The sequence below is a fragment of the Zootoca vivipara genome, chromosome 7 (genome assembly GCF_963506605.1).
Source record: "Zootoca vivipara chromosome 7, rZooViv1.1, whole genome shotgun sequence".
Taxonomy (NCBI): domain Eukaryota; kingdom Metazoa; phylum Chordata; class Lepidosauria; order Squamata; family Lacertidae; genus Zootoca; species Zootoca vivipara.
In genome coordinates, this window is record NC_083282.1 from 6,008,961 (window position 1) to 6,022,641 (window position 13,681).

The 13,681-nt window shown below is 45.4% G+C and overlaps 1 protein-coding gene across 3 annotated transcripts in view; it reads left to right on the forward strand.

Annotated features, from left to right (window-relative positions):
• Nucleotides 1–1,710: 1,710 nt before the first annotated feature.
• The window catches only part of RALGPS2 (Ral GEF with PH domain and SH3 binding motif 2), a 91,521-nt gene continuing 79,550 nt past the window's right edge, over nucleotides 1,711–13,681 (forward strand). For all 3 annotated transcript variants that reach the window (XR_009557856.1, XM_035121306.2, XM_035121307.2), the window contains exon 1: nucleotides 1,711–1,921. The gene's annotated coding sequence lies outside the window, so the exon portion shown is untranslated. The remainder of the gene's footprint in view (nucleotides 1,922–13,681) is intronic.

Here is a 13,681-nt window from a genome sequence, read left to right on the forward strand (position 1 = left end):
CACATACACAAAGTACAATGTAAGCTGAGCCCGCTAGTTTTATTAGCACTTCACAAGGGGAGTGGTGAATCATGAGGCACAATTTAAACAACTCATTATCTTGAGGGTAATGCGAATTAAGCGCATTTTAGGCTTGCCATACTCCAGGTTTCAAAAACCCGGACACATTCGGGGCACCCCCACCCATCCCATATCTCCGCCTTCCGTCCCCTCCCTGCCACCAACACCTCCTTGTGCGCCCCACTCCCATCTAACCTACCAGTCTCCAGTCATCCTCCTCCATAGCCCTCCGGGAAAGTTGGGAGAAGTGGAGCAGCACTCTGGGTGCTGCAAACCAGGTGCTGCCTTCTGGAAGGCTGGGCCAACCTTCCAAAGAATATCACCCCTGGGTGCGCCACCCGTCCGCGACTCCCAAGCCTCCCCCAGCTGTCGAAATGAAAGAGGAAGGCCACCGGCAAAGCTGTGTCACACTGTTGGCAGCCTTCCCCCTTCGTTTTGACAGCTCAGGGGAGGCTTGGGAGTTGCAGGCAGGTGGCACGCCGAATGTCACCCCCTCAGTGATGACACCCGGGACTGTCGTGCGTTGACGCATTTGCCCACACAACCAGCAAAATGAAAAACGTCAACATCTTCTGGGGATAGCACTCTGAATACTCTGGCCTTCCACCTGCCCACAGCATCACCATCCACATCTATAAAGATGTTGAAAAGAAAAAGGACAAGAACAACTATGTGGGTCTGGTCAACATCCCCATAGCTGCTGTGACTGGTCGGCAATTCGTGGAGAAGTGGTACCCCATCAGCACTCCCACGCCTAATAAAGGGCAGACAGGTCCATCCATACGGATAAAATGCCTTTACCAGACCATCAGCATCCTTCCCACAAGACAGAACTCTGCCTCCTCCTCCTCCTCTGTTGTTTCTCTCCCTAGCTTCCTTCTAAAGCAGGCATCCCCAAACTTTGGCCCTCCAGATGTTTTGAACTACAATTCCCATCTTCCCCGACCACTGGTCCTGTTAGCTAGGGATCATGGGAGTTGTAGGCCAAAACATCTGGAGGGCCGCAGTTTGGGGATGCCTGTTCTAAATGCAAGCTCAACATCTGCAGGAAGAAAAGTGAAGCTCAGTTTCAAAGAAAGATATAAGAAACAAGGCTAAGGGCAGCTCGTAACTTAGCCGAGAAAGACCTCGACAAGGTCTGGAACCCAAAAATTAAAATAATAAGCGATTTTTATACACAGGGAGTTTACAATCCCGGACACATTGGGGGCACCCCCCACTCCCCTCCGTCCCCCGCCCTCCATCTACCCTACTTCTCTCCAGTCCTCCTCTTCCGCAGCTCTCCGGGAGAAGCGGCGCGGCCATCCGAAGGGAGCGCCCGGCCTCCGCTGCTTCTCTCTCGCGCGGGCCGTTGGCGGCGGCCATTGTGACAGTTAACTCCTTGCGGTGGGGGGGAGCTCTCTCGCGGAAGCGACCAATCGGAGCCCGCTTTTCACTAACGCCGCCGGGCCGCTCGCGCTCAGAGCCTCTTAAAGGGGCCTAACATGGGCTGGACAGATCGCGCCTGCGCGCTTCCTTCTCTTCTCCCGCCCCACTTTCCCATCCAGCAGAATTCCATGATGGAAAGTCGCGCGCGCGCATGCGTCCCTCTCTCCTTCCCTTCGTATCTTGCGCGGGCGCGAGCCAGAGCGAGCGAGCGTGCGTGCGCGTGAGTGCGTTGGGAGACGCCTCCTCCTCTCCTCCTCCCTCCCCTCAGAGGATAAGCGGCCGCCGGTGCTGAATGAGAGCGGCTGAAGCGAGCGGGCTGAAGCGGGCGAGGAAGGGAGGGAGGCGGCTAAGCTCGGGCCGGGCGGCTCGTCTTCCTCGCCGCGTTCCGCGTTCGCTCTGCCCGCTCCTCTCTCGCCCCGTGTCTCGTCAGCAGGTGAGTCGAGGGGGGCGGCGGAGGCGGCTGCCCGGGCACCGGTGGCGTGTGGGCGAGCAGCGCCTTGCCTCAGTCGGCCCCGTGGGCGCCTCGCCGAGGCCCGCAGGGATGGCGAGGCTGTTGCTGCTGCTGCTGCCGACGCCCACGGCACCGGCGGCGGCGGCGCCCGCCCTCCTCCTCTCCGTCCCCTTTCGCCTCCATGCCGGGCGGGGGTCTCCTTCCCGCCGAGTCCGGGAAGTCTTCCTTCCTCGCTGCGCCTCCATTGAACTCCTCCATTTCGCCCAGCCACCCATTGGGTTCCATTCAACTCCCTTTCCTGTGTCGCCCCCCCCGGCTCCGGCTCCCCTGAACGCCTCTCTGTCGCCCACCCACCCATTATTTGCCCAGCGAGCGCATGCTCTTCTTGCAATGCCTAGGGGTCGGGCGGGAGGCGGAGAAGAAGAGGAGGGAGGTTGGGGTCTTTGAGGAACTTTCCACGCCTTGCGTAGTTGCATCTTGTGTTTCGTATCTGACTTGACCACATTGCGAAGTTTATTCGAGCGCTCTCCCATCAGCTGCAAAGGAAAGCCAATGTGCACAGATACAGTACAAGTCCAGAGCGAGTGTTGAGTCGCTTACCTTGCACGCCTATGTGAAGCCTTAACAAGCTAAAATGGTTACAGCAAAGAGGCTGTCTAGGGCTTGGGACTCGTTGAACTCCAATTTAGGGTTACACTGGCAAATTATTGGTTCAGTACTGTGTGCTTTACTACTCTATGTACTTTTACTTTGGGTGGGTTGTTGGCCTTGCTTTGGCCAAGAATCTAAAGCAACCAACAGTCTTTTCTATGTACGTGCTGAGGATGCATGTATAACATAAACACACTTGTGCATGCTACCTACTCACTCACCCACCCACCCACTTTGGTGCCCTGTCATGTATCTGATAAACTGGACTCTGGCCTATGAAATCTTAGGCGAAAATGAATTGATTTACCTTTAAGATGCCAGAGGAATCTCTTACCCTTAATTCTGTTGCTGTTTTCCTTGCTCTGTTTTGGAGCAGGGTTAGAGTTTGCCTTCCCTTAATCTGTGTTTAAAGCATATATGTGCATGCCTGGAGCTTTCTCTATTCTGCATGGACTAGCAGGCTTGCTAGCTCCCCTCTCCTTACCATGAGACATTGTCATTCCTATTCCTGAGCTTGAGGTGAGTCACAACCCTATCATCTGTGTTAACTATGTAGATGGTGAGGGGTTTGGATATGGAGTGCAGCCTCCATCCAACCCTCCATGGAAACATTGACCAAAAGAGTATTACTATGCCTTTCAAAGGCAGAACAAAATAAAAAAAATTCCTTCAGTAGCAACTTAAAGACCAACTAAGTTTTTATTTTGGTATGAGCTTTCGTGTGCATGCACACTTCGTCAGATATACTGAAACAGAATCCACCAGAGTAACTAGTGGGATTTAGAAGCCATTCCAATTTCTCTAAGCTATTTGCTGTGCGGTAGCTATTTTTACTAGAGGATAATTTTGAATAAGAAGTGGCAAATGGTCAATCCCTGCTCAGTTGCTGTCTTCTCAAAGTGCACTTGAAGGGAAGTGCACCGAATGTACTGCAAGTGCTCCTTCTGCTTCTATTTTGGCAGCTGTGGGGTCTTCATGGTATTACTGAGGGTTGGATTTGTTGCAGGGACCACAAGTGGCTAATACGTAAGAAACAGCTGTAGCTGTAGTCTCAGGTAAATAGAAAAGAGAGAACAATTATATATTTTTTTGAACTATCTTCTGATTGTTCAATAAGTTTTGGAGTTATGTTTTGCAATAGGGAATTCTAAATGAATTTCCCACAGGAGCTTCCTAGGTGCCTTGACACCTCGCTTTTGAAGTGTAGGACATAAAACACCAGGTGAAAACAATATGTTGCACTTGATTTGGCACATACTTATCCTGAAGAAATTGCCTCCACTTAATTTTTATTCACCTCATTTTGCCAAGTAGATTACCAGGTGGAGCCTTGTTCACTCTGGCTGCCAAACAGCTTTTTAGGTCAGTTGTCCTTAACTGGTACTGGAGAGACCCCCAAATACCTTGTAGAACACATTGCTTCGCCAACAAAACCTTGTTCTTCCAAAAAGTAGCACCATTTTGTTTTTTCTCTGCATGATTGCACAGTAAAAGAGCAAGGTGTTAACAGGAGGGCCTGTTGGAACAGAAGCCATGTTTGGTTCTGCGCTTTTGGTGTGTGGGTTGTCTGGTTGGTTATACAGGCAACACAGCATGGAAATGAGCACTCTCAAAATACAGGGCAACTATTAGTGAGTTTTTGTACACCCCCTTCCCATGAGTATTGCTTTATTATTTTGGTATTTTTAATGGAATTTATATGAAATATTAATGTATTATATAATTATATGATTCCCCCCTGCCCCCTCACCTGGTATTGTATATATATTTTTTCTTTTTCTGTCAGATGCTTGGAGACCTTCGGGTGACAAGCAACTAATAAGTCTAACAAATGAAATGTAGTGGAGCTGAGCAGCTACAGAGAGCAATGGAGATAATGGAGGCTCTTGAGACATTAGCAGTACTGTAGTTGTTCTGAAGGCTGAAGATTAGCCCACTAGACTTCTATCTTTCACACAATAAGCAGGGTGTGTGAAGTATGGGAGGACAGTAGCTTCTCCCCAAGCATGTGCTCTTTAATGCACCAGAGTGATAAGCTTGAATTTCCTGAATTTCAGTGCATGTGTCAGGACAGTGTCATTAAAAATATATATATGCTGTAGTCCTTTCAGTAAAATATTCCCAGAGTGACATTACTTTTAGTGATTGAATACAGAACCACAAAATAATAGTTATTCCGTAATACAGAATAATGGAATGTGGTTCTGTGTAGGTGCCCTTTATATTTTCTTCTTTCTCACTTGGTGATTGTGTTATTGTGTGTGAATAGTGGGAAGGGTGTAAAAATTCTACCCACAGCAGTGGAAGTGTTTGTAACAGAACTTCTTGTCCCAGTATAGAGTGAGAAATACATTACTGTACTTACAGGATAGAAAGTAAAATTCAGCATGGATGAGAACTGGTGATATGTGCTTTCAATGATGTTTATATGTATGTATTGGGTGCCTGGGGTGAATGAACAGGTTTGAACATACCACTATAGGGAAAACTGCATCAATTGAAACTTGCATCAGTGGAACTTGCATCTTTGTGTGGGAATATTGGGGCTTGTGCTTTTGTGACTGGGATCATGAGGTGCATGCAAAATGTATCTGGGTTTGGATTAAAGTATCCTTATTTGAGAACCTGGCGCAGCTCCCTCCCTCTGTGGGAAAGGCACCAGGAATTGCCTCCCACCTGCATATTGGCACAGGTAGACAACAGAACTTCCGTGCAGACTGGTAAGGTAAAGGACCCCTGGAAAGTTAAAGGTAAAGGGACCCCTGACTGTTAAGTCCAGTTGCGGACGACTCTGGGGTTGCGGCACTCATCTCGCTTTACTGGCCAAGGGAGCCGGCTTACAGCTTCCAGGTCATGTGGCCAGCATGACTAAGCCACTTCTGGCGAACCAGAGCAGCGCATGGAAACACTGTTTACCTTCCCGCCGGAGCGGTACCTGTCAAAGGCAGTTATGGGGTTGCGGTGCTCATCTCGCTTTCAGACCAAGGGAGCTGGCGTTTGTCCACAGACAGTTTTCCGGGTCATTAAGCAGGTGCACCAGGGTTACAGTTCTGACAGCGAGGAAAAAAGCATGGATGATAATGGAAACTGGAGCTCGGCACCAGTTTCAGTGTCATCATCTACCCCTTCCCATATTGTGACTAGGAAAAGATGCTGAGGAGCTGTTACCTAGTGCTTTTGAAAAGCAGAGATCAGCCAGGTTGGAGAGAATTGAAGTTGTGCAAATGCCTGTGCATCATCGAAAGGGGGAAAGGCTACATTGAAGGCTGGGGGATTTGGATCACTGTGTTTCCACTAGAAGCAGCAAGCAGCTTGCATAGTGGGCAAAGAAACATTCATTGGAGTAGTGCCTTTGGGCATGACCCCCAAATCTGCCATTCATTGCTGCTGTCTCAGGGAAGGCATTCATCTGCAAAGGGCATCACAGTTTCCACAGAAAGTGACCACCATGGCAGGAGTCCTGCTGCTCCTGTTGAATTGTCTTCACTGACAAGGCTACTTAATGGCATCATTAAACCAGTGCTTCCCATGATCACTACTGCTTCTAAACCAGGCATCCCCAAACTGCGGCCCTCCAGATGTTTTGGCCTACAACTCCCATGATCCCTAGCTAACAGAACCAGTGGTCAGGGATGATGGGAATTGTAGTTCAAAACATCTGGAGGGCCAAAGTTTGGGGATGCCTGTTCTAAACTCTCTTCCCATGCTGTCTTCCACAGCCTCTTGGTCTACATTCCCCTTTTGTTTGGTTCAGTCCTCCTGTTGTCTCCTAACTCTTAGTCTGTCTACACCAGCACAACCAGCCAGTCTTGCAAACCCCACAGATGACAGGGGGCTGAGAATGGTGCATTTTAAGAACTAGCAGGGTGGTGGAGTGTGTGTAAATATTGAGCTGAACTGGGGTATTTGAATTCTTAACAATTTGGTACTAAATTTGCAGTTCCAGTTCTAATACTGTATAATAAATACAAAAATGAGTTTTTCCCCATTAGTAGCTTTAAAAAAACCAGTTCAAATTGGGAGGTATAAATAAGATGTGACTATTTGGAGAATTGTAGGTACCCAGGTGGCGCTGTGGTTAAACCACTGAGCCTAGGGCTTGCTGATCAGAAGGTCGGCGGTTCGAATCCCTGTGACGGGGTGAGCTCCCGTTGCTTGGTCCCAGCTCCTGCCAACCTAGCAGTTCGAAAGCACGTCAAAATGCAAGTAGATAAATAGGAACCGCTACAGCGGGAAGGTAAACGGCGTTTCCATGTGCTGCTCTGGTTTGCCAGAAGCGGCTTTGTCATGCTGGCCACATGACCTGGAAGCTATACGCCGGCTCCCTCTGCCAATAATGTGAGATGAGCGCGCAGCCCCAGAGTCGGTCACGACTGGACCTAATGGTCAGGGGTCCCTTTACCTTTACCTTTATTTGGAGAATATGATGTTGAAAGAGGACAGTATGTACAGTATGCAACTGATTGATGCTACACCATAATAGTAGAGTATTCTTTTTTGGTTGCAATAACCAACCACCATTGGAAAGGGATCTATAGGATTTACATTGTTCTTAACGTAGCTCTGAAAAGTTTGTACAGAAGGGATGAGCTCTGTGAGTATGTATGTATCTGAGTGTATAAAGTTGTGTCAACACAAGAATGGGCTATCAAGAGGCATGACCTAATAATAATAATAATAATAATAATAATAATAATAATAATAATAATATATTTATACCCCGCCCATCTGGCTGGGTTTCCCCAGGCATGGGATCCCCATCATCCCAAGCCAGTGGTCAGGAATGATGGGAGTTGGGAGACCTGCAACATCTGGAGGGCCACAGGTTTCCCACTCGTGCCCTAAAGTAAGATTATGGTTCAAAATATATAATTGGTTTGTATGGTTACTCCATCAAATATAAATTGTCAGTGTAAGCTAGCCTGACAATTTAAGGTGTTAGCATTGTTGGGGAAAAGGTTATTTATACCCCCAATTTAAACAGTGTTTTATGGCATAAGTCAACCTGGTGCCATTCAGATGTTTTGGACTAGAACTTCCATAAGCCCCAGCCAGCACATAGCACATTGAATTGGACAGGAAGCTAAGACGTTTACAATCTGCAGAAACCTAATACAGTAGGGCTAAATGATGATAAACATTTATCTCTGGGGGGGGGACACTGCTTTCTAGGACAAAGTGGTGATTGACACTTGGATGCAACCTTTGCTCTTTTATGTTTAGAATTTTCATTCTACATGTAAATAAGGTTTGCTTTGGGGAGATACATTTGAACAGGCAATGTCCTCGATTTATCCCATTCTAATCAGAGTATCGGGATTTAATTTCCACTTAAAGTGAAAGTACAAAGTCAGCGTTAATAAATATCCAGACCATAAGAAATAAATGCTGTGTTAATTTAATAGCTGGTAAATTGCTGTAGGGCAATGTTTCCATGGAGGAGCCTTTTGTAACGTGTAATTTCACTTTCTAAACACTTCTTATTGGTCTGAGAGAGTAAGTTGATTTTCTAAGGGAAAGTATGTCAATCCTTGAGTGCTCACTGAGCTGTGATTGAAATTAATAACTTCCTATAATGTCATTGACTGCTTTTTATTGTTTCACTTCCAAAACAACAAATCCAGAAAAAAATTGGAGAGAATCTGAGGAGATGAGTATTCGTGTATGTGTACTTTTTGGAAGGAGACATTTCTGTGATGCCAAAGGTATAATTATGAAAGATGGAGATAGTACATAAGCTAATCTTTGTTTTCATGGATACCAATGCAGACTATAAGATTTCAACTCCATAGTTTTCAGAAGCAGAGGGATGATTTTTTTTCTGCCCCATTAACCTTTTAATTTTTTGCTGGTTGTAAGACGGAATGCATTAGTTCCCCTTTGCAACCTAGTCTTTGTTACTTCAATACATTTCCTGACATAGAAAAGGCAATATGTGTTTGAACGGTCACATCATTTCCTCTTCTGTCTTGTCCAGTGTGGTTTCTATAATCTTTATTCCTTTGGAGTACAGTATTTGTTTTCTTAGTTCTTCACCTCATTGGGAAGCTTTGTTTTTCCACAGACTTTATGAAAGTAATGACTTCTATTTCATGATTGTGCAGGAAATTAATTAGAATTTGCTAGTGCCTCATATAAATCAAGAGATTATAGAAGTACTCGTTAGATCTAAGATTCTAGCCTTGCTGGCCTAAAAGGGGGAACTGTCCTATTTTTGCCCTGAATCAAGTAGCCAGTATCTAGGTCTAGCTGTAAATATCCTGAACCAGCTTTTAAAAGAAAGAAAGAAAGAAAGAAAGAAAGAAAGGGGATATGTGTGTGTGTGTGTGTGTGTGTGTGTGTGTGTGTGTGTGTGTGTGTGTACTTGGAATGCCTAAGAGCAGGCATGTCAAACCTGCGGCCCTCCAGATGTTTTGGACTACAATTCCCATCTTCCCCAACCACTGGTCCTGCTAGCTAGGGATCATGGGAGTTGTAGGCCAAAACATCTGGAGGGCCGCAGGTTTGACATGCCTGCCTAAGAGTATCCTAGGAGCATAAAATAGATTGGATATCCTTCTCTGACACTGCCCTCTCCCCTGCCCTCCACTGTCACAGACAGACCCCTGAAGCCCTGACCTGACACCTGAGCTCTGACATCACAAGCCAAAAAGAGCATCCTGGGGAGCTTTCCCAATCCCCTGATATACCCCCAAAGCAAAGATTTAGACCAGTAATTTACTTCTCATTTTTTCTCAATTAGAAGGGAAATGTTTAAGGAGAAAATGAAGATGGAGTGCAAGTATGCTATCCCAACATAACTGCATATTGCTGTGTGACAACATGGCACCAGAAATCACCCTGTGTTCTGGTGACTAGCTATTTTTATCCAGCAATGTATGTTGATGTATGTGTTTATGCACTTCTCTTCAGAGTAGAGAACACAGTTGAGGCAGTCCAAGTGCATGTGCAAATTCACCATTAGCTTGTATCCAGGTGGGAGTTAGTGTTTGCTTTGTAAATACACCTTGATTCAAGTCGGAATGGATTGTCGGCTCTGTAAAAAGTATTTTGCTCCACCAGATCTGTCAACGTGTCTTTTTCTTTGACTCACCAGGGTGCAGTGACAGATCTAGACAGAAAAACAAAAGTGAGGTGGATCTCCAAAGATGCTGTGGATTAGTTCATTTCTCAGAATTTTTTTTTTATTGTTATGGAAAAGGATGAAATGATCCACAGAAAAATGATCCACAAATAATCCATTAAGCAAATAAAACAATAAATATAATTTGATATAGTACATTGCTTGAGAAAAATAAGAATATGGGCAAAGTTTTTAATTTTACAAAACTAATAAACTGTAGGACTGAGCATGATTCTGTTCTTTATCATTCCAGTATACAGTATAATGAACATATACCATTGTGCAATAAAGCTTTTATTACTCCATCTGCTCTGTCTTTTCTTAACAATATCTATACGCTTAAGTATATGTACTTCATTCCAGATTATTTATTTATTGCATTTATATCCTAATTTTTCTCCAAGGAACTCGTACACAGTTATCTCCCTCTTCATTTAATCACCACAGCGAGGTTAGGTGTATGTTAAGCTGTGAGGCAGTGACTGGCTCAAGTGACCCAGTGAGCTTCCTCGCTGTGTGTGGATTCAAACTCAGGTCTCCCAAGTACAGTACTAGTCCCACACCCTAAACACCTAAACTTCCATGATGAAACTCTCTCTCTGTTTAGTAGCTAATTGGCATTTTAGCTGTTGCTTGTACGTAGATGGATAGTCATCCTTCAGCACCTCATGTATTATATTGCCAGATCACACAACTATTGTGCCAGATGCCACTGTATCCTGTCATTTCTCTAATACTCTAAAATTACTTCCTAGTACCTCTTTGATTTTTCACACAGCCCCCAGAATATGTGCAATATCTCCTCTTGTGTTTATGCCCCTCCTACACCATCACCTTCTGGGTATATTTGGATTAATCTGGGTGTTAAATGCCACCTTAGGTCAGGGGACCCTCTGAGTCAGATTGGGAGTGGGTACAGCAAGGAGAAAGAGAACAGGAAGGTGAAATCTCATCTTGGGAGCAGAGGTCCATTCACGTGATGTTGGTTATTGCCCCTGGTTTCTATTGGAGCTATAGCCCACGTCTATTTCCATCTTTATTATTACATTTATACCCAGGATTTCCCCCAAGAAGCTGAAGATGGTGTGCATGCTCTCTCCCCATTTTATCCTCATAAACAACTTTGTGAAGTAGGTTAGGATAAAAGATGACTGGTCTAAGTTCAACCAGAGCAGAATTCACCTAAAAAGACCCATCTGCTGTGCAGAAGGACTTCTGCTTATGCAGCAGGGCTTTTTACTCCCCACAGTCACAACACCCCATTAAATTGGTTGGGGTGGAGAACTCAAGAATAGCATGAGTGGGGAGGAGACGGGGGATTGTTCATCCACAAGCATTTCAGCTTGCCCAGCAGAGTGATTGCCTTAGTCTGATGTTGCAAAATTCTATTTTCATTCACCTTGATAAGAACTTTGCGAACTACCGTATCTGTTGTTGTTTAGTCGTGTCCGACTCTTCGTGACCCCATGGACCATAGCACGCCAGGCACTCCTGTCTTCCGCAGTTTGGTCAAACTCATGTTCGTAGCTTCGAGAACACTTTCCAACCATCTCGTCCTCTGTCGTCCCCTTCTCCTAGTGCCCTCAATCTTTCCCAACATCAGGGTCTTTTCCAGGGAGTCTTCTCTTCTCATGAGGTGGCCAAAGTATTGGAGCCTCAGCCTCACGATCTGTCCTTCCAGTGAGCACTCAGGGCTGATTTCCTTTAGAATGGATAGGTTTGATCCTCTTGCAATCCACGGGACTCTCAAGAGTCTCCTCCAGCACCATACGAACTATCTAGTTACTTTAATTTTATTAATATTTTGAACATTTTCTTTGGGAGGCTTTTTGCTTCTCTGCTTCATATTAATGCTCCATATTCAGTTATGACTCTGAGTTAGGAAATAGTGCAGAGCTAGGTTTTCATTATACTAGTCCAGGGATGGGGAACCCTTTTCAGCCTTTGAGGGCCACATGCCAGGGGTGGAAGGGGTTGGAGACAAAAGAGGACAGAGTATCAGGAGGTTTTAAAGGCTTGATGTTTTTATTATGTTTTTAGATATGTTATAAGCCGCCCAGAGTTGTTGGGGAAAACCAGCCAGATGGGTGGGATATAAATAATCAAATTATTATTATTGTTATTATGAATGTACATTTTTATTTGCACAATAAGCTAGTTTCTGCACAGACACACTCACTATCCTTCATCCAGGTAAGCAAAATCCATTATCAAAGTTCAAGGACACATTCCAGCAAGGCAAAAACACTCTAGGATAGTTTTGCTGAGGTTCTCCAACCCTGTACTTCTTTTAGATTGATTTTCTGTTGCATTGTTTTTAAAAATGTCACTGTCTCTTTTTGTACAGAACCACACAGCATTTTAAATGTACTGATTATGCCTTGTTTCATTACTGAAGCTTCACTATGCCTAAACCAGATTGTCATATGATTTAGCATTGCAGCCAGATAATTGCATTTATGGTTTTGAAATCCTAAGCCTTCTGCTCTTTTTGGTTTGTAAAGTGTTTTGGGTGCTATCCTTTGTCTTTTCCCAGACCAAAAGAAATAAAGTAAAATTTGCCAGTTGTTAAAAAATTGGAAAGATATCAGCAGTGGAATGAATTCAAACAAAACTTTTGGAAGAACATTCAGCTGTAAAACTGGTAGTCATCTATCAATATATTTGTCTTTTTATATAAACTGTCATGGTTAATTTTGACCATGTAGTTTACATTATAATATATCCTAATTCCTAAATATGACAGATTTTTGGAGAATTAGATATTGTCTGAATTCATATCTTAGGTTTTTGTAGGTAAACCCCCCCCCCATTCATTCTGATTTTTAAAGGTTTACCCTGTATCCTCAAGCAGGGTCATCTTAAGCATATCTGGCGCCATGGTGCAAAGATCCCTCGGTGTGGAAGCGGGGGCAGCCACCGGTGTTGGGAGTGCTTGGCGGTGGCTTTGGCAGAGGGGAATCAATGGGACGAGGAGAGAGGTGTCGGGCTGCGCCTCGCCAGTTGGGATTTGTGAGGGGCGGTAGGAGACGCGCCTCCTGTTTCTAATAAAGGAATTGGCTTTTATTGAAGGATAAACGCAGGCAACTAATGTCGTGTGGGCTGCAGCCGCCGAACTTAGTTAGTTGCTAATCTGGCTGCCAAGATGAAAACCTTTCGCGAACGTTTGAAAGACAGCAGCAGCTTTGGCACATGCGGCGACAGTGGCAGTGGTGGCAGAAACGCACACTGCCCCCCTCCCGCTCCACAGCCCCTACTGTGCCAGGGATGGAGAGGGACACGGAGCCTCCTGTGGCCTCCGTACGGGGCTCAAGCGGCGCCCCCAGGTGGTTTGCTGACAGCGTCACTCGAGGGTCGTAGGGGCGGTGGCAGAGGGTGCAGCCGACCACCCCTTGCAAGCGCCATGGAGAGGGGCAGTTGCAGAGCTAGGCTCCTTCAGCAGCAGCGCCTTGCTCACCACCCTGACTCCAGCTGCTGGGTGCCCCAGTCAGACGCCCCTGAAGGGCAGGTGCCGTGGTGCAGGGCGCCACTAAGCCAAATGGAAAGGATGGCCCTGTCCTCAAGTATTTCTGAATTTGTATTATAAAGTTTCAGGTAAGAATGTTTCTGGGTTCATTTAGCAACAGTAACCTTTGGGGATGGGGTAGTTCATATTTGTCTTTGGCATTCCGAGAATTGTTTATGAAAGAGAAAAAATAAAAACGTATAATCGTATAATAAAGTAATAAAATAACAGCATAGCACAGGATAAAAACAACAGTGAATCAAATTCTCTTAACTTCCCCAGTAGCAATTCATATGCTTTAAAAGTTCAGTGAAGAGATCTCTTTCAACGACATCAGATGCTGGCATTAGGAAGTCGTATTTCTTTGGTATTCAAGTTATTAAGTTCAAAGGGCCAACTCATACTTACACAGAACTGGGAAAAGCAAAAGTATGAGAATCCTTGTGAAAAGGGGCTCTTGGAT